This window comes from Cibotium barometz, chromosome 29, assembly GCF_041138505.1.
Source record: "Cibotium barometz isolate CiBa-2024 chromosome 29, ASM4113850v1, whole genome shotgun sequence".
NCBI classification, from domain to species: domain Eukaryota; kingdom Viridiplantae; phylum Streptophyta; class Polypodiopsida; order Cyatheales; family Cibotiaceae; genus Cibotium; species Cibotium barometz.
Genome location: NC_141074.1, coordinates 9,804,901 through 9,829,961, shown reverse-complemented (window position 1 = coordinate 9,829,961; position 25,061 = coordinate 9,804,901). Strand labels below are relative to the sequence as shown.

General features: G+C 41.3%; 1 long non-coding RNA gene and 1 other non-coding gene across 2 annotated transcripts; both read right to left on the bottom strand.

The window, feature by feature from the left end:
• Positions 1-5,534: 5,534 nt before the first annotated feature.
• Positions 5,535-7,399, bottom strand: LOC147621815 (uncharacterized). The gene is made up of 2 exons (XR_015269602.1): positions 7,146-7,399; positions 5,535-6,497 (listed from the first exon to the last, which is right to left on the bottom strand). It is a non-coding gene; the product is annotated as an uncharacterized LOC147621815 (long non-coding RNA).
• LOC147621816 (small nucleolar RNA Z159/U59) lies at positions 6,967-7,063 on the bottom strand. The gene has a single exon (XR_015269755.1). It is a non-coding gene; the product is annotated as a small nucleolar RNA Z159/U59 (small nucleolar RNA).
• Positions 7,400-25,061: the final 17,662 nt, after the last annotated feature.

Sequence of the window (25,061 nt, the reverse complement as noted above, 5' to 3'; positions counted from 1 at the left end):
ACACACTCTCTCTCTCTCTCTCTTTCAAAAGACAAAGCAAGAGCTCTCATAGCACAAAGGGAGATTGTATCTTTTTACTATAAGAATTTTTCTTTTATATAACTGACCCTTATTCACACTTGGGTGCCAAAACTTACTAACTAAGGCCTTGGATGGCCAGAATCTCAAAATGTATAACTTTGATAGTGCCTTTACATGACACTTCTTAATGTCTTCAATTGGAGGAGCATATTTATTAATCCAAAATGGGATTAACACTCACTATCTAAGAAAGTTGCAAGAAATAGCAAAGGAAAGCAAGAAGAAGCGGCAACTTGAGTAAGAGAGCTACACCCATACGCAAGAGAAATAAGAGCAGTGCTAAAGGAGTTGGCCCGCCATAGCTGATGTGCTTAAAGTGATAGAGAGAAAGATGGTGACGTCAACCAACACACAGAGAAGAAGAAGATAACAATTGGCAAACACTGAAGGCAACCACATTACGCATGTTCAATCAGCAAGGTCAGCGCAAGGCGAGTAGTTAAACGACATTACAGCTCCGTAGCATAAGCAGCATTTCCTATCTCAATAGTAACAAGGTGAGAGCCTCTGCAGAGCAAAGCAACGTTAACCAGTGCAAGCAACAGTGAGAATCTCCTCTACACATCAACACTGCGCAGTGTAGAGCAACAGAGAATAACAATGGTCATAGCAAGAGAGAAGTTGCTACGTATAACAGAAGTAAGAAGCTTCGTGGACAGTCGCCTATGAAGAGCAACACCATGATGATCAGAAGATAGACGGGTCTTGTGAGACAGCATTCATTTACAACAGAGAAGCGTGCATGTCCACGCATTCACAACCACGTGAGCGAACATGTCTCAAACTCCACCACATAATTGCAGGCTTAGAGATAAGATTGTTTTTTTAAGAGAAAAAAGAAAAAATAAAAAATAAAATAAAATAAATAAATATTCTTTAAAATTATAATATAAAAGACTTGCACTAGAGAGTGTTCACAGAAATTACAAAGCCGAGATAAAAATGCACTTCATCATGGCCTTTCACATGATGATCATCAGCATCAAAAACTTTATAATCTTTGTAATTTTCCATGAACAAATTAGTTCTATATCATCTCATGCATTTCTTACCAAAATATATTTTTACAACATTATCATCAATGTTGATCAAAATTTGTGTAATTATTGTTGTTAAAGCGACCAAATGAGCATGCTAATACCTGTGAATGTGAAAAAGAAGAATACAATCCTTGTAAAAACATTGCAACCAAATTAGTATGTAAGTATAAGTGTGCATAAACAAAGACTAAAGAGCCGACAAGAAGAAGAAGGTGTCATCGATAAGCGATAAGAAGAAGTAGATTCAAGGTCATAACAACCAAAAAGCTACCACGACATCGACATCAACATAAAGAAAGCTTTAAGAATATCCTCTAAAACATTGTATGTCCTACCCTCTGACACCAGAAGGTAGAAATAGCTTAAATTTGTAACCTTACTCTTAGAAAAGACCCCCAGACTTAAAGATAAGTCAAGTCTCTATCAAGGGAAAGAACCTCACTCTTAAAGATGACCTCTAGGGAGGTAAAAATATATTACAAATCTCACATCCGACCACCTTAAGTAGCCCAAAGATTTGATACCAAAGGAAAGTGTTGAGAAATGTGGTACCAAAGAGCACAAGGAAGAAGTAGGGAGTGAGAAAGAGTAGCCAAGAAAGTGCAAAGCACAACATGCGACCACATGAGCAAAAAGGTTTATCCCACATTGATGTAAAAGCCCAAGGGTGTGCCTCCTCATATAAAAAGGAACCTTTTCAAACAATGAAATTTATCACTTGCAAACATCTCAAACCTCTTTATGCTTGGGTATATTACACATACACATCATCATGAGTAAACTTAGATTACAAAAAAAGAGGTATATCACTGGACGAAATTACCTACTACGAAGTAAACCCACGGATGCCAATGGCTAAGATATCTCGAGGTCGCTAAGGTGCATGAGGAGTTTTCCAAGAATTGGGATGAGGAGTTGAGTAAAATAACCTTGGAAGAAAAACGAGAGAAAAATGCTATCCCACAAGAGCCAGAAACACCCAAACTCACTATGGCTTATCTTGGACCATCCACACCATCCACCTCTCAACACCATTAGGACGGACGGTATGTTGACCACTCCATTGGTTAACATGATTTCGCCCATTCGACCTACCATAAGGTGCTTAGATGATGATAGAACATATAAAGCGACCTTATCCTATGCTTAATATCAAATAGGAAAAGTTTAGTTTAATTGACCTAGAGTGAAAACTAGTCACTCGTATATAACTCATTTCTTATAATAAGCAATGCACAATCATTTCCTTGCAATAGTTTACTTTGTGAGCTCTTCTTCCCTCTTGTTGCTTGCTTCTATGCTTTTGAATTAATGCTTGCTTGATGAATACTTGCTTGAGTAGGTTTAATTATAGACTTCCCTCTTTGACTAGCATCTTCTTCTTTTGTCTATTGTAAGACAGAACCATCATGAAGGACCAGCTCTTCTTACCTTCATCTAGTCATTGAGAGCTCTCCCATCACTCCTTTAGCAAAAAAGAGCTTTCCGATGTGACAATGGAGTGAGGATGCAACAGACTAGCTAGTGCACCCACACAAGAAGTTGCAAGTTACGGCTCTAAGTCAAGACCCAACGACACATGCTTATGTAAGGCTAAGGTAGGCCCTTGAGTTGAACACTTCCCCTTTGTGTAAGTGCTCATAAGTCATAATTTCAAGAGTACCAACAGACCTTCCCTACTTGGGAGAGAAATTCGGATGATATACGAAATACTTCAACATCCTACCATGACTACTCACAGCAAAAATATATAATCACTTCGCTTTTGGCTCTCTTATGTAATCACTCCATAGTCTTGATACAAGATTGCCCTAATGCTTCTTACACATTAACCCAGTGCCCACCCCCTTACTATAAAGGCTTTCAAAAATTTCGATACACAAGTGTAAGGATTAAGCTGAGCATATTTCTCAACTCTTCAAAACTCTAGTTAGAGATGGCATGTGAAGAGAATGCCTCCTTCATTTCATCAACCAAAAAGATTGCAACGATTCTCTTGTAGAATGATTGGGGACCAAGAAACACTCTTAGTTGAGTAGCTAAATCTCACCAATCCATCTTCTGTGAATTCACTGTAATGCCAACATTGCCAACAATATGACTAAGGTATTCTCATTCATGTGCCACGAATCTGTGTTTCCTTTTCTTCGCATACAAGTAAATGTCTCTCATCATATCCTATAACTCTCTTACATACCTCTCACATATCTCAAGTGTTCTCTTCTTTATCCTTGCTATATATCTTGTTATCAAAGAATACAAGGACCGATTTAAAGAGAAAGGTTGCATACACCAAATGGGATCATCTTAAAGTGACAAAACTCCTTTTAATTCAAAAGGCAATCTTGTGCTCAACGTCCTTCTCCATATGGATCTGATGGTAGCGAGATCTCAAACCAATTTTACTCCCTTGAGCTCATCAAGCTGGTGCTTGGGGCTCTAAGATGACATAGAGCTTCCACACATTTGACATTGGTATCAAGGCTTCAAGATGAAAGTCATCGATATGAGATCTTTGGTACATAATCTTGGTAGAGGTCACAATAATCAATACTAAAGCAAAAGGAGTCACCTTACATTTTCACCCAGAGAAAGGGTGAAGCAAATGGAGATGACTTTTTCCACCCATCCCATATCAATAAGTTCTTTCACTTGCTTAGCTACCTCATCCTTCTCCACCTTTGAGAGATGATCGGGGAATCATCTTCATGCTTGGCATTTGACTCACAATTAGTTCCATGATAAACAACCCTCTCAATTGGCAAGCATGTGCACATGTCAAATTCATCTTTATACTTATGTAAAAATTTATCCATATCCTCATGCATAACTTCTTTCTTCACATCATTGCTCTCTTCATTGCAAAGTTATATACATTCATGTGCCCTATTTTCATGAGCACTCTCTTGAGTTACTTAGATTTGATCAAGCAAAACTAAGAATTGACAAACCATTTTCAATTGATGTAATGCTCTTTTTCCATGGAAATTCCTCAAGAACCATGCTGAAAAATTATAGTAGAGTAACCCTAATATAGTCAATGGGAGTGGTGACCAACATTAACAAACAACTTTGCATGTGTAACTGAGATAAACAAGAAAACCTTTTGACATAGAGATTAGAATAATCCATTTCTTTTCCATTTGGCACTTAAAACATGTGCATTGAAGACAAAGCATTCGGTTATACTTTAAGACTACAAGCCAATTTAACATTCAAAAAACATATTCTCCCCAACCAAGTACAAAATTCATCCTTTCATTTTGGCATGCCTTACCTCTACGTATTGGGTCCATTACGCTCGACACAAGTATTCGATCAAAGCATTCTGCGTTAATGAGTGCACATGTACACTTCTCATCAAACCACATTTCAACTAATCTATCCCTTTCCAAGGCATTTACATACATCTTCCTCAACTCATCTTTGAGTACATTCCAAGATAGTATGCCATCATCATTCGTAACAAGAATCCTCCATGTGTGGTACATAACCTCAAGTGGAGACAAACCAAAGAAAACCTTGGCTGTTTCACTATGCAAATATACGCTAAAGTACACATACATCCTAATATTCTTCTCTTCAAACTCAGATTCATCCTTAAATATGCTGACGGCCACATTGTCCTTCAGACCTTTTACCTCATCATTTGCTTATTATCCTGCATTGCTTCTTTACCTATCCCAAGTAACATCAATACCATGTACGCAACGTTTACTAGAATAGCATTTTCACAAATAAGCATCTATTTGAGTGGATTAGGTGCAAGGTTTATCTTCTCTCCATCAATTGGATCATCACCCATCATCCTTCGCCCTTCTAAGATCCACCTCATGGCGGAAAACCACATTAGTTTATCACTTCTTCCTATTGGAGCACAATAGTTTCACCTTATTATAGCATTAATGTGGAGTAAACCAAAGCCAAGCTTGTCGTGTAGGAAATTATCTTACGAAAATACAACCAACCACTCACAATATCTGTCTTGGTCTAGAGTTGAATATAGACATCTTCAAACATATCTTTATGACTAAGGCTCCAAATAAGCCTCTAGGACTTGGTCAAGTTTATTGAAGCTTCAATGTAAAGCCTGATGGCCCAAGCTTGTCGTGTAGGAAATTATCTTGCGAAAATACAACCAACCACTCACACAATATCTGTCTTTGTCTAGAGTTGAATATAGAATAAGCATATCCCTATGACTAAGGCTCAAAATAAGCTTCTAAGACTTGGTCAAGTTTATTGAAGCTTCAATGTCAAGCCTGATGGCACACTTATGGAGGTTGCTATCTAAAGAGAGATTCCTAAAACAACAATTCAATAAAATGATACGGACCTGTTTTAAGGTTTAGATTGCAAAGAACTCACTTCAAATACTCATACATTTAAGGAACACAGCAGATGGGCATAGAGTTTGTATGAAAGCAAGGAATTCAAGATGATCAAAATAGGAGGTAACAAAATTGATGGGTAGGTAAATAAGACTGTTCTGCCTCTCAAAGTAAAGATAGAGTGGAGAAAAAAAGACATTCCTTCCACATCTATACAATTCCACATGGGTAAGATTACCTCAGAAGCTTGCAACTCGTATACCTGTTGAGGGTAGGTAAACACAAGGCTGTTTTGCCTCTTAAAGTAAAGAGAATGGAGTGGAGAGAAAACTCATTCCTATACACCTCAGAAGCTTGCAACTCGTATACTTTTTAAGGGGAAGGAATGCGAGAGGGAATAAAAAAATATAGGCCTTCCTGCCTCTCAAGGGAAGGAAGATTGCAGAAAACATTTCTATGGAATTCCACATGGGCAAGGTTTCCATGGCAGCTTTCCCGTTGTCTTAAAAACTTGGCCTTTTCAAACACGTTTTACTAGTAATCAATCCTGAGGCTATGAGCTACACTCACGTTACGTTTGGAAATAAAGTAGCCCATAATCACGACTTATGAGAGAGGACCCAGATGGATATACCTCATGGTGTATATCAAGCCACATTCCATTAAGCAACATAGCATTGCGTTATTACCATAAACCTTCCACATATTCGATTTCCTTAGTGCTTTGATTTAGCAACTTAGAATTCAAGACCTCATAGAAACCATGGGCTTAAAGACGTTACTATTCGAAGCTCTTATTTATAAAGCTCTTCTTTAGCCCTGAAGAATCAGGTGTAGGTTTTCTTTCACGAAGTTATAATGTCCGTGATACAGTCACGGCTCAGAGAACCGGGTAGACAATTCGGCAGTCAGACTGAATTCATCTTCAAATGACAGTGCAAGACCGGCTTGTGAGCAGGCCCAAGCCTGCAACCACAAGCTGCAAAGAGAAAGGTAGCCCTAGCTCAGACAGTTCACAAACCTATCAATGAAGCCCTATCCTTGCCTCCAACGCCAAAATCCTTCATTAAAATCCCACAATTGGAGCTACGTCAGGGAGGGCAGGCCATCTAGTCTCACAAAGAAAACTTAAGCATGACAGTAGCAGTTTCTACACCCAACAAGGCAATTTTGCTTTCCTGTCGCTGACCCAGTCCTCTGCATTTCATAACAAATTCACAATTCCTCTTTTCCAGACTTGTCTTCGAATCTCCACCCACCAAGAAAACATGAGTTCACGCATGCACAGTTCAAAAATTAAAACAACCAGTAGACGCCATAATTGGCCCTGGATTAAAATGATTATATCCTCTATTCTAGATCAAATCCTAACGCTCTTACACAACCTGCAACAATGCTTCTATCAAAAGCATGATCCTCCTACTAAATGCCATTGAAAAAGCTGGAATACGACAGGCGCAATTGAAGATTAGAGGAAGGATAGGCGGGCAGCATCAAATTTCAAGGGGATTCAGCTCCCTTCAGATCAGGTCTCCAGTAAGCTTTCCGCATTGTTCAAAGAGAGCAGAACCTCAGAAGAACGAAAGTTTACATTTGATCATCACAAGGGAAGGGAATATCTACCACACACACACACACACATACACAGACACAAACACAAACACAGAGCAGCGCACGTAAAAGGAAGAAAAACCTGAGCAGACTGTCGCAAAGCCGTTTCACCGAAGGGCCATGGAAATCTAAGGCACTCCGGCTGATTTGTTCAGCGCGTATCGATATCAGAATCTGTCTAGCCACGCACCTCATCAGAAGTGAAGCTGTGGAATTCCGTTAGATTCTACAGGCACAGGGAGTCCACAGACAGCATGCGCATCGTGCTGCTGCGAATGAGATGAACTACGATATATATAATGTATGAAACCCTAGCGAGGTTCAGCTAACCCTAGATTTTGCCCCATCGTTTCATACGAGCCGGTTGTGTGAAAGACCATTTGGAACGGTGGGGCCGCCCATGAAGATCATGGGGTTCACTTGAAAGCCACGGTACCTCCTGGGTCTTGAAGTCCAAGCCAAGGTTACAAATTTCCGCCCTACTTCAGATTATACCACATGCTAAGCCTTCGGCCGTGCAATTGAGTTGGTAGAACCATCGGGTTCCTCGATAGCGACCTGGGTTCGATGCAAGCGTGGCAAACTACACGGCAAATGGCATGCTTGTTGAGTTGATGGACTAGATCCACCCTCCCAAGATTATACCACATGCTAAAGGCCACACGATAGAAAGCATGGCCCGATTTAATGTAAAAAAAGAAAGGGGGAAGTGCTCTAAGATGAAGGAAGCTGCACTAAGATCTATGGTGTTATGTTTAGTCTATTATTTTTCCAATGAAGTAATGTGGTCAGTTTGGTCCAACCTAGTCCGACCTATGATAAGACCAACTGTAGTCAGTATATATAGATGTCAACCTCTCTATTGTATTGAGATCATCAAGTTTAGACCTATCTCTTCACTATGATATGTGCCCTTAGTGCATGACATCCTTAGTCTCAAAGTCTACCTAAATCACCACCATCACAAAGCTCCACGTCATTAGTGTTTGTAAGCTGGTTTTTCCAAATAGTAATTCATTTAGTATATTGTTCTCCGTCTCTCTTCTTGCATTAAGTTTTTTGTCTTGTGGAAGATTTTGTTGTTTATGTGAGAGCACAAGCTGTATTCAAACACATCAAGAAGGCCAAAGAATAATCTGCCATCAAAGAAATTCATGTCATACCTCATTAAAGAGGAACTTCAAGGCACGGATGTCTTCTCTTTGAAAGCTTTACTTCAAAAACGACATTTTCCACGTGGACAACCCCTTGAGCCCATCCACCCTTTTCTCTACCTTCTAAACCCCCCAAAGATCCGACCTCCAAAAACCGAATGATCTTCTTCTCTTAATTTTCCTTCTACTTCCTCACTTGAGTTTTCTTCTACCCTTTCTTTTGAACATCCATCTTCTTCTCCTCGCACTGCTAATTTGTGAGATGTCATGGCCTTTGACTCCCAATTCCTAGATGTCATAGGGCAATGTGTTGAAAATAAATTTCTCATGGTTTTTAAACAAGCTCACTCTGGCATATTATTTGAGTAGACTTTGCAACACATTCCACTACTTGTAAGGTTCTCCAAGTGAGCTTATAATGGCCTACGCTTTTTGTTAACGCCAATATGTTTGTCAAACAATGAGCTGAATGCCAAAGGAGGTTTAGCATATTAATGTCCTTTGACATGTGTAATCTCTCTTTAACCTTTTGAAAATTGGCGTATTAACTTCATTAGTTCTATTAGCCTTGGTACTAAAGTAGCATGAGAGTGTTGTAATAGCCACATATAATATTGCACAAAACGGGCCAAGACAATAGCTACAAAAGAAAGGTAGATGCATGATCGACTATACTTAGTTCCTTTATGATCAACTCATGCCCACAAGAACTAAGTGATTGATATTTTATACATAATATCATAGCCATATATATGGTACTAATGTGTGAATGTAGGCTAATAATGGGCTGGGGCCACGTTTTCCATCCTTAGGAGGTTTTTTCCCATGAGCGTGTGTACACACTCTTATGAGTGAGTGTGTGAGTGACCTTATCATGTCATTCTCATCAATCTACTTTAAGTGATGTGCTTCTATTGCTACCTTTGTCTCCCCTCTAATAATTGGTATTAGAGTAGGTTCTCTTGGCCCTCACCCCCTCCTTCATCACCTCCTTGAGCTGCTCTTTTACTTTTCTCAGGTTAAGCTATCCTCTTAGGTGGAAAAGGTATACCCTATAATGTGCTATCAACTATGTTAACAATGTTACTACATTAACATGATTTTGCACCTTTTAAACCATTTCGCTCGTGTCTAGGGCTCGCTCACATGCTATAAGGTTTTCATATACATCCCAAGGGAGTGTCAGTTCAAACTATCTTTGTTCGATTTTAGGTTTTCCGCACTGCATTAGCATAGGGCCGTCTCATCGACATCGCATCTTTAAGCTTATCATATAGCTGTTAGTATACACTCAATGCCCACCTCTCAGCATGTATCTCACTTTGATGTATAATGCACATTTGTTAGGCCCCCATTATAAGGAGTAGCCATGGTGCATATGTCTTTAGTGAGAACCCCGGCTTAGACGCCGATGGGGTGATTATTGTGACCATTGATGGTTAGGGGTGTGAGTATTAGCTCGAGTCCATTATTGGTCGTCGTGAAAAGGACCATTATTCCTCATATTTGCTCATGTAAAATTGCCAAGCAAGCTTGGGATGCACTTTATACGCTTTACTAGGTATGTAACAAGGCACAAGTGGCCTGCTTCACAACTAATTAAAGTCCAAGCATTATTTGTTTGGGATGTGCTTTACCAAGTATGTAACAAGACATGAGTGGCAGTTTTACATGAGCATATTATTTACTCATATAAAACTGCCAAGCAAGCTTGGGATGTACTTGATGTGCTTTACCAGGTATGTAACAAGGCACGAGCTGCCTACTTACGCAAAGCAATTAAGCAAAGCAATTAAAGTCCAAAAATATGTATGAGAGAGACTTAATGGTGGATGAGTTTCTCACAAGGATGAGAGAGACTTAATGGTGGATGAGTTTCTCACAAGGATCAAAGGTCTTAGAGAATATCTTGCATGCATTAATGAGGCCTATCTACTATTCTCATAACTTTATTGGATTCATTAAGGCACACCTGTAGCCTTGATCTCCATGGGATGGGACCTTGTGGCTAAAAACCTACCAATAAAGGGCTTTTTAAAAAAAACATCGTTGTAGAGGTACTTAGCGGTTCTTTGATACTCTTGTATGAGGTCTCTGGGCCATTACTTGGGTCTCTACAGGGTGGTGCCCTACTTTTGAATTTTTATCTTCTTATTATATTTTCTTAAAAAAAGGTGAAGCATATAATAATCACTTAGCAGTTTCATTTACGAGGCTAGATAATAGCTAAAGATGGTTTCACCAAAGTGATAGTGTGTAGAGACTAGGGTCATAACCCAAGGCATGCTCTTTGCTCCATCTTAGATTTGGACAAACCTAAATATTACCCTTTTCTTAACTAGAAAAACTTGACTAGTCACAACAATATTTCCTCACTACTTGATTCAGTGTTTGCATTATGCTTAAATTTCAATTATTTCCACGAGAGCACCTTACTAGTTGTACCATGTTGCCTTGGATACCTTAAAAGACCTTTGACATTTCCAATGCCAACATGCATCCAGCATCACCCTTGCCAATCTTCATCAACATATTTCGAGGACAGAATCTATATCACGGTAGCCACCACCACTTCACACATGGACCCCCAGTGTGCCTAGAATATCTAGTATTGCCATTTCTAGAGGGGTCACATCACATTCTAGTGCACCCCATGAAACACCCCTTCCCTAGAGTGAGTGTGCTACCAACTCCTGCTGCGAGACTAGTTGTACTTAATGCCCACATGACTAAAGCACCTATTGGGGCACTAGTAGGACACATACCTTATGTAGCACATCTACCCCCACCAGGGTTTAGACCAATGTATCCTCATGCAGTGCCACATGTTCACCTGCTCCTATCGTTGCTCCTGTTATGCCAGCACCAGCTCTACCCATAGACCCAGTTGCTTTTGCACATGCCCTGGGGAGAGTATTAGTGAAGAGTATAGCGCCTGTTTGTGAGAGATGGGGGTCGACATAGCCATGAAAAGGTTGCCTAGATAGCCACGCTAACTAATAAATTCATAGGAGATGGTGATCCTAGGAGACATTGGAAGGTATTTGATTTTGTGTGAGGCCCTAGGAGAACAAAATGAGGTTTCCAAGACCAATACCTTTGGTCTAACGTTAGATGGTGAGGCTGGCGATTGGTATAAAACTCTCAAGATTGAGGAACGCTTGAACTTCACCTCTCTTTAGAGATTGTTCTTAAAGCAATTTGTGCGTGAAAGATTCTTATAGGGTGTAGCTTCACAACTACATAAAGAAAAAGAGGAGTAGGTTAGAGATTTCATTAGCCATCTCAAGTATTTAAACTCTCGTTGTCTTCCGCATGAACGTTATTCGAATAATCAATTGCTTCTTTGACAGATTCATCCATGTGCTTAAACATGAAGCGATCTATAATGGCTTAGTCATTAGAGGAATTACTACATGGGATGCAGTCACAACAAATGCCATCCAACTAGAAGATAATCTAATGGTCAAGGGATACAAAGGATCAGATTCTAAATTTGTTGCTTTTGGAGTCATGGGACACAACACTTCTATAGTTAAACCCCTTGCTACTAAAGGTGACACTTTAGCATAGATGAATTTCACTGATTTCATGAAGGCACTCCACTAGTCAAAACAGCTATTTTTAATATATAAAATAATATATTATTACTAACAATAATAAAACATTCTTCAATCATTATGTGTTGTCATCATTATAAAAATCTAAAATTCATTTTTATGAGAATATTTGATATTAAATATATACATAACTTACTCTCATGTATTTATTATTTAAATTAATAAATATAAATTATTTTAATTTCAAAAAAATCCTCTCTCTCTCTCTCTCTCTCTCTCTCTCTCTCTCTCTCTCTCTCTCTCTCTCTCTCTCTCTCTCCCCACCCCTTCCACGGACCTTTAGTAGTAAGGGCAATGGGTGACAGTCGTCCTTACTAAGGGATCGCCCTTAGTAAAGACGATTGTCCTATTAAAAGGGCGACGACCGCCCTTAGTAAGGGTGCCTTACTAAGGGCGACCTCACCGTTTCCCTTGGGCACTTACTGTTAACCTATGACGGACATTAAGACGTACCATGTTTTACGTCATGTAATTAATTTAAGTATTCTGGGCTTGTCGGCACCACATGTAAAGGATAAAGGAATTGGGTGATCGCCGATGAGAGGTGCACCTCGAATGTCAGCAGGATAAGAGTTAGGATCGGCCGGCCATGTATGGGCGCCCATGTGTGAACGGCTAGGTCACCTATAAGAGTCAAATGCAACCCTAAAACTCTCATTCTCAGTGTGTTGAATACAAAGTGTGCTCTTGCCTTATCTTCTCGGTCCCCTTCTCCTGCGTATGTGTGTGTGTGTGTGTGTGTGTGAGAGAGAGAGAGAGAGAGCGATCGAGCACTGTGTGGCGGCACGGTGGCGACGAGGCAGTCGAGCAACGGCGGCTCCTTCTTCACTGCAACGCGAGAATCCTTTCACGACGGCGGTTTGAGCGGTGAGTGACACACCTTTGCTTTCTGTTTGAGCTTGCTAGTTTCTGGTTGTGTGCTTGCAGCCATTTGTGGCTCACATACGGTGTCCCCAGCTCCGACTCGTGCGGTAAAAGCGCACATTTTTGGCGCCGCTGCCAGGGACATGCCCTGCACCAAGCTCCAATTTGCAGCTCGGGCTGCTGCGTGAAGTGAATTTTACACTGTAGGAAAGGCGCCTGTGTGTATGGTGTTGACGTTTTTTGTTTTCTGTAATTTGTCTCTGCAATTTTGTTTATCCCAATTACTTCTCTGTTCTGCGCTGTTTCTGGTTTTTGTGCTGTGCGCGTGTGCATGAACACGGACGAGGGGAATTCTGAATCCCCAGGCCTGTGCGCCGCGGCCAAGACCAAACCCTAGAAAACAAACACTAGAAAACTTTTTCTTTAAAAAAAAAGAAAAAGAAAAACATAAATCAAAGAAAAAAATTCAAAAAAAATCAAAAAAAGTTTAAAAAACCCGTGTGAAGAGGAAAGAAATTTTGTATTTGAGAAAAAAATTTTGAAAAGAAAAAAACCCCCAATTGACCCCGACCCCAGCCCCCCGATGTCTCGGTCTTTTGATATATATATATATAGGAGAGTGAGCCTCCATAGCTTTCTTTCAAGTGAAAGCTAAAGGAAGTGGAGCTCTATATGTAGCCCACCCCCCAAGGAGTGGAGTGAGCATGTGGGATAAAGCCTTCACCCTTCCTCCACAAGCAAATAGACTGTTCTGAGGACCACAGGAGCTCCGGATAGGCGAACACTGTGCTGTAAAGCACGTTAGGACCCTTTAAACGATACGCTCATCTCGAGCTATCACACGTCCTAGTCCAAGTTCGACCATAAGTAAGGGGGTAAAAAACGGGTTGAAAACAATATAAAAACAAGTAAAAACGGGGTGCGAAACGCCTAAGAAACCACTTGGGTGGGCTTCAAGGGTAGTTACCAACGCCCGTAGGAGGGTACCCATGTCACATGCATCTACGCTCTGGTCGGGTGCTAGAGTCTGAGCCACTAGAAAGCGTTTCAGTTTACGCAGGCTCACACCATCCCTCCACGTTAGCATCTTGGCCTTCAGCTCTGCTGGAACCCAAGGAAGTGCAACCCAAGATCCACGAATAGTGGATAGTGACTCGTCCTCTGACTCAGAAGCCATGGAAGGGCACCCTACCAAGAACCCTGAGGAGGCAAGCCAAAACATGCCAGTTTGGGTCCCATAACCTGGATCTAGCATGTTTAGTCGTCTAATAGAGACCTTTAGTAGAGCTACATGCTCTGAACATGCGACAAGCGAAGTAAACGAAGATGGAGGGGTAGTAGATTCGCCATTCACATCTCATGTAGACCTACCCTCCCAAAGAGTGTCCATGTGGATATTCTACCCACTTCGTTTAATGAAGGCCCTACTGAGCTACCACCTTCTGATGCTCTTCCTAAAGTAGAGGTCCCTATAAGTCGATCCATAAGAAGTGACATTGCGTCCACTTCAGAGAACCGTTTGGCACACCAAGTCTGGATGGGATATTTCTCAATGAAAATTGGGAATATGATCTGCACACAGAGACTCTGACTGACCTATACACGGGTTACACATACCATGTAGGTTGGTTAGAAGTCATACGATCTACATCTAGTGCCACTAATCTAGGGGAGCAACAACAAATGATATGTGAGGTTATTCATAGAATTATCCAATTCGAGAGGTAAAATAGGAGAGTGAACCTAGTTTCCACTGGCCCTATGAAATTTTTAGATACGGGCAAGGCCAAACAACCAACCCTGTCACAATCGGTGAGTCCCATAGACCCTTCGTATGTTGTTTCGCCTGGAGTCTCAATGCAGGTTGAGCCCACGAGAGTAACTTTAGCTTTCCCACCTTGGCTCAACTTTCCATTAGGGAATCCACAATGCCTACTCCGATGATGAGCATGACAGAAAGCGCACCTATTACCACTGTAGTTAGTACGACACCGCTACTACCTAGTGGAACAGTACCTACAACAGTGCGTGCCAGTGCCTATCGACCATATGTACCTATGATGAGCATGACAGAAAGCGCATCTATTACCACTGTAGTTAGTATGACACCGCTACTACCTAGTGGAACAGTACCTACAACAGTGCGTGCCAGTGCCTATCGACCATATGTACCTATCGCTACTCATGCTCATGTAGCTCTTATGCCTCTTAGTATGCCAATGGCGTATGCTCCACGACCGCCTTATCACAACCCTTATCCAAGAGGAGCTAGGCCTAGTCACATATCATATCCTACGTCAGCTGCATACATACCAAGACAAATGCTAACTCCTATCAACCAGGCTATCCCAGAAGTGCCTCCACCAGCTATGCCTGCTCACCTAGGTGATCTTGCAGCGTTTGATCAGACGATCGGACGATCTATTGCAGAAAACATGCAGGGCATGCCTGAGAGAGAACCTAGAAGCAAGGCGGTACAAGTGGCCAAGCTCACTCAGAACTTCAGTGGTAACGAAGATGTTAGGAAGTACATTGAAGTTTTTGAACACGTGTGTGATTCCTTGGAAGAGCACAATGAGCTACATAAGTGTAAAGCCTTAGGCTTAACCTTGAGTGGAAAAGCCGGAGATTGGTATCGAACTTTAAGGGTTGAAGAGCGTACTCACTATCCCACTCTCAAGAGATTGTTCTTGAAAGAATATATACGTGAGGGTGTGCTTTGGGGAGTAGCATCTCAACTCCAAAAAGCTGAACGCGAGAAAGGGGAGTCAGTGAGAGACTTTATTAGTCGATTGAAGCATCTAAATTCTCGCTGCGCTCCCAATGAGCGCTTCAATAACAACCAACTGCTTATAGTGTTTCCTACACAAGTTCAGCCTCACAGGAACCATAAACCGTTAGCTATACCTAGTATCATTCGGGAAGAAAGTGAGGATAGGACATCAGGAAGAGGGCAACCACCCTTCTTGCTTGAAAGAATGTTTAGTGATGAGGGAATGCCTGACCCCATCGAAGAGGAAGTGATTCCATCTTCACCAGCACAGTCCCTAGTCAAGGGGCAATATCTCAAAAAGTACCGTTGAATGTGTCCAAGCTAATGGATTTCATGTCCTCTGAAATCAAAACCACGATCATATCCAAGTTATACGGAGATCCTAAGCTATTCTTAGCTCTTCGGGCATTTCTCAATGGAGAACTAAAGGCGGGGTTACCACAATTTGCAAATATGGATAGACCCGACACGCTTCAAGATGAAGGGAAACATTGGGATCTACAACCCAACCTAGATGAAGACTCAGTCATTGAAATACCTGTTAACAAGTTGGGACAGTACTTTGAAGGTGACGAATCTAATGCAACCCTTCCCATTACTACCAAGGGATTAACTCTAAAGGGAATCCTCGATGCTGGTGCTGGAGTGAGCATTGTGACTAAAAACTGTTGGGAATCTATGGGGAGACCTCACCTCAAAGTCACAAACATAGTGGTTAAGATGGCAAACGGAACTATTGCTAAACCTATTGGAATGTTAAGGGACCTTAAGATCAAGGTTTTGGGATACAAGGTAAGACATACCTTCATTGTAATGGATTTCTCCAAGCATCCTATGTCATATCAAATGATCTTAGGACGTCCTTTCATAAGGGAAGCACAAATGGTACATGACTGGTCGAAAAACCATGTCTACCTACAATTCCAGGACTCTGTCATTCGAGTTGATCTTGAGAATGGTCGCGCGCATCCTTTAGGAAGCAAGGTTATCATCGATAATCGATTGGATACCACTATTCACTCCGCCCCATTAAGGTATTGCTATACATGCAAAAAAGAGACTGATGATGGGAAAGATTCTCCTTACATGGATGTCCTACCGGGTATGACTGAGTCGGATAACGTGGATTGGGTACACCTAGTGGCAACCATAGACACATGGGGAAATAGAGGCACAAGTTGGGTAACACCTGAGGGGCAAGATATGCCACCGTTAGTGCCAATAAACATGATAGGTGTTATGCACTTGACTCTTGATGGCGAGAAAGTGGCAAACTCCCTTGACACTGACAGTAGCGAAGACTCTGACCAATGCAACTCTGAGTCATCTGAATCTCAAGAAGAAACTGACTCTGAGCCTGATGGGGGGAATGAATCAAATATTCACCCAAGTGTGGAGGCAAGGTGCTCAAGGCATAGGACGGTGACCTCCTGCAGTTCATCGAAAGTGAGGGGGACACAAGTGGAGATCGACCAAGTAAGTTCGAATCTGATAGAAACAAAAATCAAAAACTTGGTAAGAAGAAAACGAGACATAAGCGCCAACGCTATCGAGCTAATGTACGAACTGCAATAAACAAAGAGAGATCCACTGCAGAATGGCTTAGTTATGTAGGAGCCATTGACGCTCATCGGAAGTTAGCAGACAATAGGGGACAATACCTCCAAAGTGTCAAGTGGTATATTCCGCAACCTCATGACGTCGCCCAATTAGAAATCGAAGAGAAACCGAAACTAAGTCGTACTGCGAGAAGGCGGCAAAACCAAGAGTTAGCTCAGCAACAAAAGGAGGCGGAATTAAAAGAAAAAAGCCTGGCACAACAAGAACCAGTAGACTTACACCCCACACCCGAGCATTTCAAATCATTTACCACAGGGGAACGTAAAGTGGTCTACACAATGCCCAACGAATGCCTACCAATGGGAGTAGCGGTGTTTACGATGGCCCGGCGGTAGTTAAGGAGATAGAACTAGCAGATCCAGGTGAGGAGTCTAACCTAGTTTTTATTGCTCAAGACCTCACCCAGACGGAGGAAGCTACACTTGAGAAGCTTCTTAAAGGAATTCAAAGACATATTTGCTTGGACATATCATGATATGAAGGGTGTTCCACCCTCGGTGGTGCAACACACAATTCCAATGATTAGCACTGCTAAACCAGTCCAGCAACGTCCCTACCCAATGAATCCTAAGTAGGCAAAGATTGTACAAGAGGAAATTGAAAAGCTTATAAAATGTGGATTCATATACCCTATTGAGCACTCAGAATGGGTTTCTCCGATAGTCATCGTACCAAAGAAGAATGGGAAACTCAGAGTATGTGTTAATCTCAAAAAGGTTAATGCAGCCACCAAAAGGGATCATTACCCCTTGCCGTATTCTGAACATGTGCTTGAAAGAGTTGCAGGAGGCAAGGAGGCATATAGCTTTTTAGATGGGTACTCAGGTTACAGTCAAATCACAATTGCAGTAGAGGACCAAGCTAAAACAGCATTTGATGTGTTTACGAAAAATATTTGAAAGGTGTAGATTATATCGCATCTCCTTGAATCCTTTCAAATGCCAATTCTGGGCTAAACACAGAGTTATCTTAGGGCATATAGTGTCCAAAAATGGGATTTCCACCGACGAGAGTAAAATCAAGGTCATTCTGGAATTGCCCCCACCCACCAACTATAAGGGAGTCCAACGCTTTATGGGCCATGTTGGTTATTATCGAAGGTTTATTCTATTCTTCGCTGAGATAGCTCGACCCCATTGTATAAGCTTCTCATCGAGTTTATTTGGACCGAAGATTGTGACCGTACCTATGAGCTAATAAAGAAGGCCTTGGCGAGTGCTCCAATCTTAAGAATGCCTAGCTGGGATTTAATCTTCCATGTGCATATTGATGCATCAAACTTTGCTATTGGGTGTGTGTTAACTCAACCTGGAGAACACAAACTAGACTACCCCATTAGCTTTGCCAGTCGCCCCACAGTTGAACGATGCTGAGATGAACTACACCACTACGGAGCGAGAAGGGTTGGCAATGATATACGCAGTAAGGAAATTTCATTATTACCTCCTTGCCACCAAGTTTGTTTTCTATGTGGATCATCAAGCATTGTTGTATTTGGTAAACAAACCATGCTCCACAGGAAGAATCACACGATGGTTATTGATTCTTCTTGAGTTTGATTTCACTGTTGTTGTGAGACCTGGCAAAAAACATGTCATAGCTGATCATTTGTCTCGCATACCTAATGGTGAGGCTCCTACGGGAGTTGATGATGACTTACCTGACACTTCCCTGTTCATGGTGGAGACAATGCCTGAATGGAGTGAGAAGATTGTTAACTTTATGGTTAATAGCTTTTCACCCAAGGAGCTTCGTAAAGATCTAGCGCGAAAGCTGATCAAGGAATGCAAACCCTATTGCTTGATAGCCGGGACTCTTTATAAAAGAGGAAAGGATGACGTTCTTAGGCGTTGTGCCCAAGAGGATGAGTATCTATACATTTTGCAAGAGGCACATATGGGCGTAGCCGGTGGTCACTTCTCAGGAGACTTAACTGCGCGAAAGATCTTACAATCAGGGTATTGGTGGCCCACTATGTTCCAAGATGCATCACTTTTTGTGAAGGGTTGCGATGAATGCCAACGATACAAGAAACCTCAGTGGAAAGATCAGATGCCCCTACACCCAATTAAAGTAAACCAACCATTTGAAAAGTGGGGTTTAGACTTTGTAGGTCCAATTAGCCCAGCGGCCCGCAACACACAATCTCGCTATATTATTGTGGCCACTGACTATATGACCAAATGGGCTGAAGCGAAAGCAAAACGTAAGGCAGATACAAGGACAACAGCCAAGTTCCTCTTTGAAAATATAATCACACGCTTCGGTTGTCCTTTTGAACTTGTGAGCGACAATGGTACGCATTTTATAAACGAAGTGATTAAGGAGCTCACAACAAATTTCATGATATCCCATCATAAATCTACCCCTTATTATCCGCAAGCAAATGGCCAAGCCGAGAGTACCAATAAGACCTTAATCTCTGTTTTGACAAAAACAGTTGAAGCTCATCGCACAGATTGGGATCTAAAGCTTACGACAGCTCTATGGGCCTATCGCACTGCGTACAAAGTGGCTATTTAATTGCACACCATTCAAAATGGTATATGGCCAAGAAGCAGTCATGCCGTGGGAATTCATCATTCCTAGTCTTCGTGTTGCTACTCAAGAGGGTTGGGATGGTAATCCCTTAGTAGAACGTCTATATATCCTTGAGCGGCTAAATGAAGAAAGATAATTGGCTGTGTACAATGCCCTTGTGAAGAAGGATAAAAGGAAAAAATGGTTTGATCGCCACCTGAAAGACAAGGACATCAAGGTTGGGGATAAAATCCTGATGTATGGAGTGCGTAACGAAAAGAAGAAGCTCAAATATGCTGGTAAGGGACCGTATAGAGTATGTGAAATTACCCCGCAAGGTACCATCCGAGTGGAGACTCTCGACAGAGTTGAAACTATTGGATTCCTCAATGGGAGTAAATTCAAAAGATACTATGATCCCCTGAGCCAAGAGGAGTTACATGCAATCCATCAGAAGAAGGCAGCTAAAGAACAAGCTGAGCTTAAGAAAATACAAGCAAGAATTGAAGCCAAAGAACGTCAACAGCGTGCTAGGCGCCAACGAGAAGCCAACTTGGGAATTACGCAAGCATTTTTTGAGGAGGCAGAGGAGGATTCACTAGAATCTGACCCACCTCTAAGATACCCAATTGAGTTACAGAGTCCTTACGGGGAGGTGCTGTATAATGCATTATTGGATACAGGAGCTCAACACAATTTTCTATCATATGGCGTGTGGTGTCAACTTGGAAAACCACCTTTATCCAAGAGTGCTATCCAAGTTAAAGGAATCAACAAGAAGAAAACCCCTGTCTCAAGAATTCTGCACACTCCGGTTGCCCTATGACAAGGGGACCGTAATTCAAAGCTTTTTGGTTATGCCTGTTGGTACCATGGAGGGGACTGTAAACTTAGGGCGCAAATGGATGTGCAATATTGATTGGGCAACCAAGCGAGTTACAACGCAAGAACCCGCTCTCACGGTCTGACCGCTCAAAATCTCGCACCTAAGTCATCAACTTTGGACAAAATGCTAGATAACGAAAAATCACAAAGTCCAGTGGCAAAACCATCTTTGATTGTTTGCCGCCCCTCTAATGCTTTAATGCCAAGAGTGGAAACAGGCAGTGTGGTCTCCAAGGCTCCGCTTACTATGCCAAAGGGTACATACAAATGGGTCCCAAAAGCTTCATTAACAGCTACCCCCCCTGCTCAATCTCGTTCAGACAAGAAGCCTCGTAGAAGGAAAGTAGCTACCGCCCGAGAAAAGGCAACATAACATCACGATGGATTCCGAAAAAATTATTAGTAGCCCAAGGGTACTACGAAGGGAATGACTAGATTTGGGTCCCTAAACATAAGCTGAATCCCTCTACATCACCTATAAAACCTTGCAAACCAAATGTTGTCATCCCAATGACAATTCAAGACCGGGGAAAGGGAAAGATAACAGAGTGCTCCGCACCACTTCTTCCAGAGCTAGTTTAGATTCCCAAACGATATCGATTAATACCACCTAGCTCAGGAAGGGGGGAGCCACATGAAGCTTCTAGCTCCTCATGCGAGGCACACGTTGATATAGAAGTTTCTTCATGCTCTACACCTACTCTTGTCAACACCCAACAAGAGACCAATGAGTCTATGTCTCCCTTTGTAAAAGTATCGTCGAAAACCATTTCCTCCATTCGTCAATGGGAGCGTACACTACCATCTCTGCAATTCGATGTGGCCACAAGGGTCATAAAAGCTATCTGCCCACATCACCACCTATGACCCGCTGGACAAATTGGTTCCAAGAGGCTGCAACATCATTGCAAAAAATATGATCTACCCAAGGAAAGGGGGAGCATGTACTCACGCTCGACATTCTAATGCTTCCTCCCTAACCTTCTCCCTTGACCATGTAATTGCCAAATTCAAGGGGATGTATATATATAGCTTCATAAATAAAAAAGAAAAGAAAAGAAAAATAAAAAATAGTAAAAAGAGCAAGAGCACATTAAGAGGAGAAATATCTGTATACAAACAGGAACTAGATTGACCTGTCATAAACCTACTGATGCTATATCTGTGTTTGCAGATATGGCAAATGCAAGAGCATCACACACTTCATCCACCTTTGGTGAGATGTATCATCTGTACCTTTCTCAGATATTTCACATGTGCTATCCTGTGATTAAAACCGAATTGGATCATATAGATGTACTAGCCAGAGAGGAAAATGTTGAGGAATTAGAATGGCTAATTCGCCTATTGACCATGACTGACCCCTACTCCGTAGAGGACATATCCCCGATAGCCCAAGACTTTCCTTTTCCACAAGATGACTATCCTCGCATGGTTACATTCTTGATGAGTTTATGTGGATGGGAAAACGAAAAAGATATATCTGACGACGCGATGAATGGACGGATGAAACTCATGGCACTACCGAGTCTGACTTTATTTATTTGGATGATGCGGATAGAGGCTTAGCCTTAGGGCTAGAGCCAAGACTCTACAATATCCTCTTACCATATCCTCAGTAGTAGTGTGGTGACTGGTAGGTAGGTTAGTGTTTTCAAGTTTTTTCTAGTCTGGAGTCCTTAAACGAGTCTTTAATTTTTCACACTGATGTGCCTCTCGAGGTATAGTGCTTGTTAGTTGGTTGTACAGGTTGAAAAGTTTGAGGTGGGTTCGCTTTCAAGTCCTGAGATAGCCGCAACGCTTTGAATAAATATCTCATCAAATTGCGGGCATTTCTCTCATCGAATCAAGGAGATCTCCAAAATACAGGTGTAATTCTTCCATGCCCACTCTCTTTCGTTTTTACTGTTCAATTAACTGCATGAACTGAAGGCATGACCACATGGAACTTGTCAAAGTACTACTTAGTTTTTGAAGTTGCCTGACGTGCTAGTGTAAATCATTAATGAGCTTAACCTTATTGGATATATTCTTGAGAATGCATGAAGTCTTTAGTTAACCTTGGAATACGATTGTCTTAGGTCTAGGGTCAAACCATCTTAATGTTTGACACCTGGCCATGTGTGTGTTGACCTCTAAGACATAGCTTTTACCCCTTGGTCAAAAGGATGTAAGAACACATTATAGTTCAGGAGCGAAGATCAAAAGAAATAAATTTAAAAATAAAAAAAAAGCCTACAATAAACGGCAATGCAAGTCTATTATGTGCTCTAATGTTGGCCTATCGCTTTGTTGACACTTGGTAGGTGAGGAGTATTCTACTCCAGACTGATGCCCTGGGTTGGTAGGGGGTAGCCTTGCCTAAGGTGAACTAATAGATTCCTGGACAATGCCTTGTGTTAAACATGGTACCAGGATCGATTTTGCCTTAGTGTTAAAACCCTAAGATCTCTCTAGATAATTGTTATGCATAAACATGCATAAATCAGGCATAAACTCAACCACCCCGAGCCCAAGGGATGCACACATGAATCATAAATGAAATACATCATACCTCTACCTTGATGTCCCATACCATCAAGAGGTATAACTCCAATCCAATAGCATGTAGCTATAGTGTGAAATGGTAGATGAATAGATATGGACCTCTACACAAGAGACCATAGCATAAGCCTCCAAGCCTCCAAGCCTCCAAGCCTCAAGCCCCCTTGAGTGTGCCCCATGCCCCTATTATATAGGAAGGCCCTCAAGTGACTCTTGACTTTCCATTCCTCATGTGTGATCCTTGGATGCCTGACCCTAACCTTAACCCTTAAGGTTAGTCCTAACCCATGCTCCCCTAGAGCTTGTTCCCATGCTTCCATGCTCACAAGCCTAATGTGGGTTAGCCTCCTAGTATATGCATACATAATGTGTATATAACATAGCACACATAATGTACATATAACATACTTCCCCTCTCTCAAAACATTGCACTCTTGCAATGAAAAGAAGGAGAACTGCGCTGGACAATCTCAACCAACTCCTAAGTCAAATCCTCAATTTCCCTATCTTTCCACCTAATTTTAACCTCAGGGATTAGTCAACTACAAAGTTTCCTTTCCCTGAATTCAAGTACCTTATCAGGTTCATGTGGAACATAAGATAATTCATCGACTTCAAAGAGTTCTTGAGGAGTAACTGTGTTATCCTCACCTCCCAGTTTCCCTTTCAATATATTGATATGAAAGACTGGATGAAGTTCAAATGCAACCGTGCCAATCCAATGTATAACTCGAAATGGACCACAATATCTAGGAGATAAATTCGAGCATTTTTCCATTGACAAAGTCTGAAAATCTTTAGGAACATTAAAATAAACCAACGCTCCTGGTTCAAAAGACCGAGATGAGCGTCTCCTATCAGTATAAAACCTTGCCCTATCAGGAGCACTCCTGATAGAATCCCGAGCTTTGGTCAGCATTTCCTGCATATCTCGCAAGAAATCCCTCGATGCATCAAGCTCGATGTCCTTAAGACTGACATCAATACGTGCCCTGGGTTGATACCCATACATAAGTATGCACGGACTAAAAAATAATAGCCGTAAATTTAGAACTGTTATAGGCAAATTCCATCATTGGAAGATATTTTTTCCAATATGATGATTTTCTAGAGACATATGCACGAAGCATATACACTATAATCTGATTCATACACTCTGTTTGCCCATAAGACTACAGTAGATGATCAGAGTAATTCACATTCAAAGTAACTTCCTCGTTGTAAACCATTTGGAATAAAGTAGGAAAACATGGCATTATAACAACAGAAACCAGGGATTCATCGGTGCCCCGACATACCCACATCTGCATATAGAATAATCGACGTCTCGAGTTACCCATATCAACATAGAGAATCATCAACGTCTCGATGAGTTACATATGTCCATCCGTAAACCTATCAGGTTGATTGTGTAAATCACCTAAAGTACAGAACTAGAGAAAGAAATGCCAACAAAGGAAGAATCCAAATTTCCTTATCCGAACACAACAAGATAAACTTGTTTGAACTCTAAAGAAAAAGATTTCAACAAGTGAAAATGCCGACGAGATTTTCCTCATCAAAACATGCAGGCTATAGATAAAATAAATTTATCTAGAGAATGCCCACAATATAACTTCTAGTGAATTTAGAAAATAAGATTGTCTTTGAATGTTGAGGTCAACATGCTAAGTGATGTAAGCAAAGCAACAATCTTGAGCCCAAATTATCCCATAAGATAATATATGTGAGGGATCACTAGCGTCCCATACCACCATGATACCACCCATACATACCTTAACAATTTGAAACTCCCTAGTATGCTGTCTAGGAAATATGAATAAAAATCCTGTATAAAAAGAATAAGATGGCCTTATCCAGACTTTCACATACTAAAACATGTCTCTATATATCTGAGACTACATCAAGGAATAACTCCTTCTGAGTACATCATTAGAAAAGAAATTGAATTATTGGCGCCTTTCTAATGATAACTATTCAAAACACAATAAAGTTAGGGTAGAAAAATAACTCGCCTA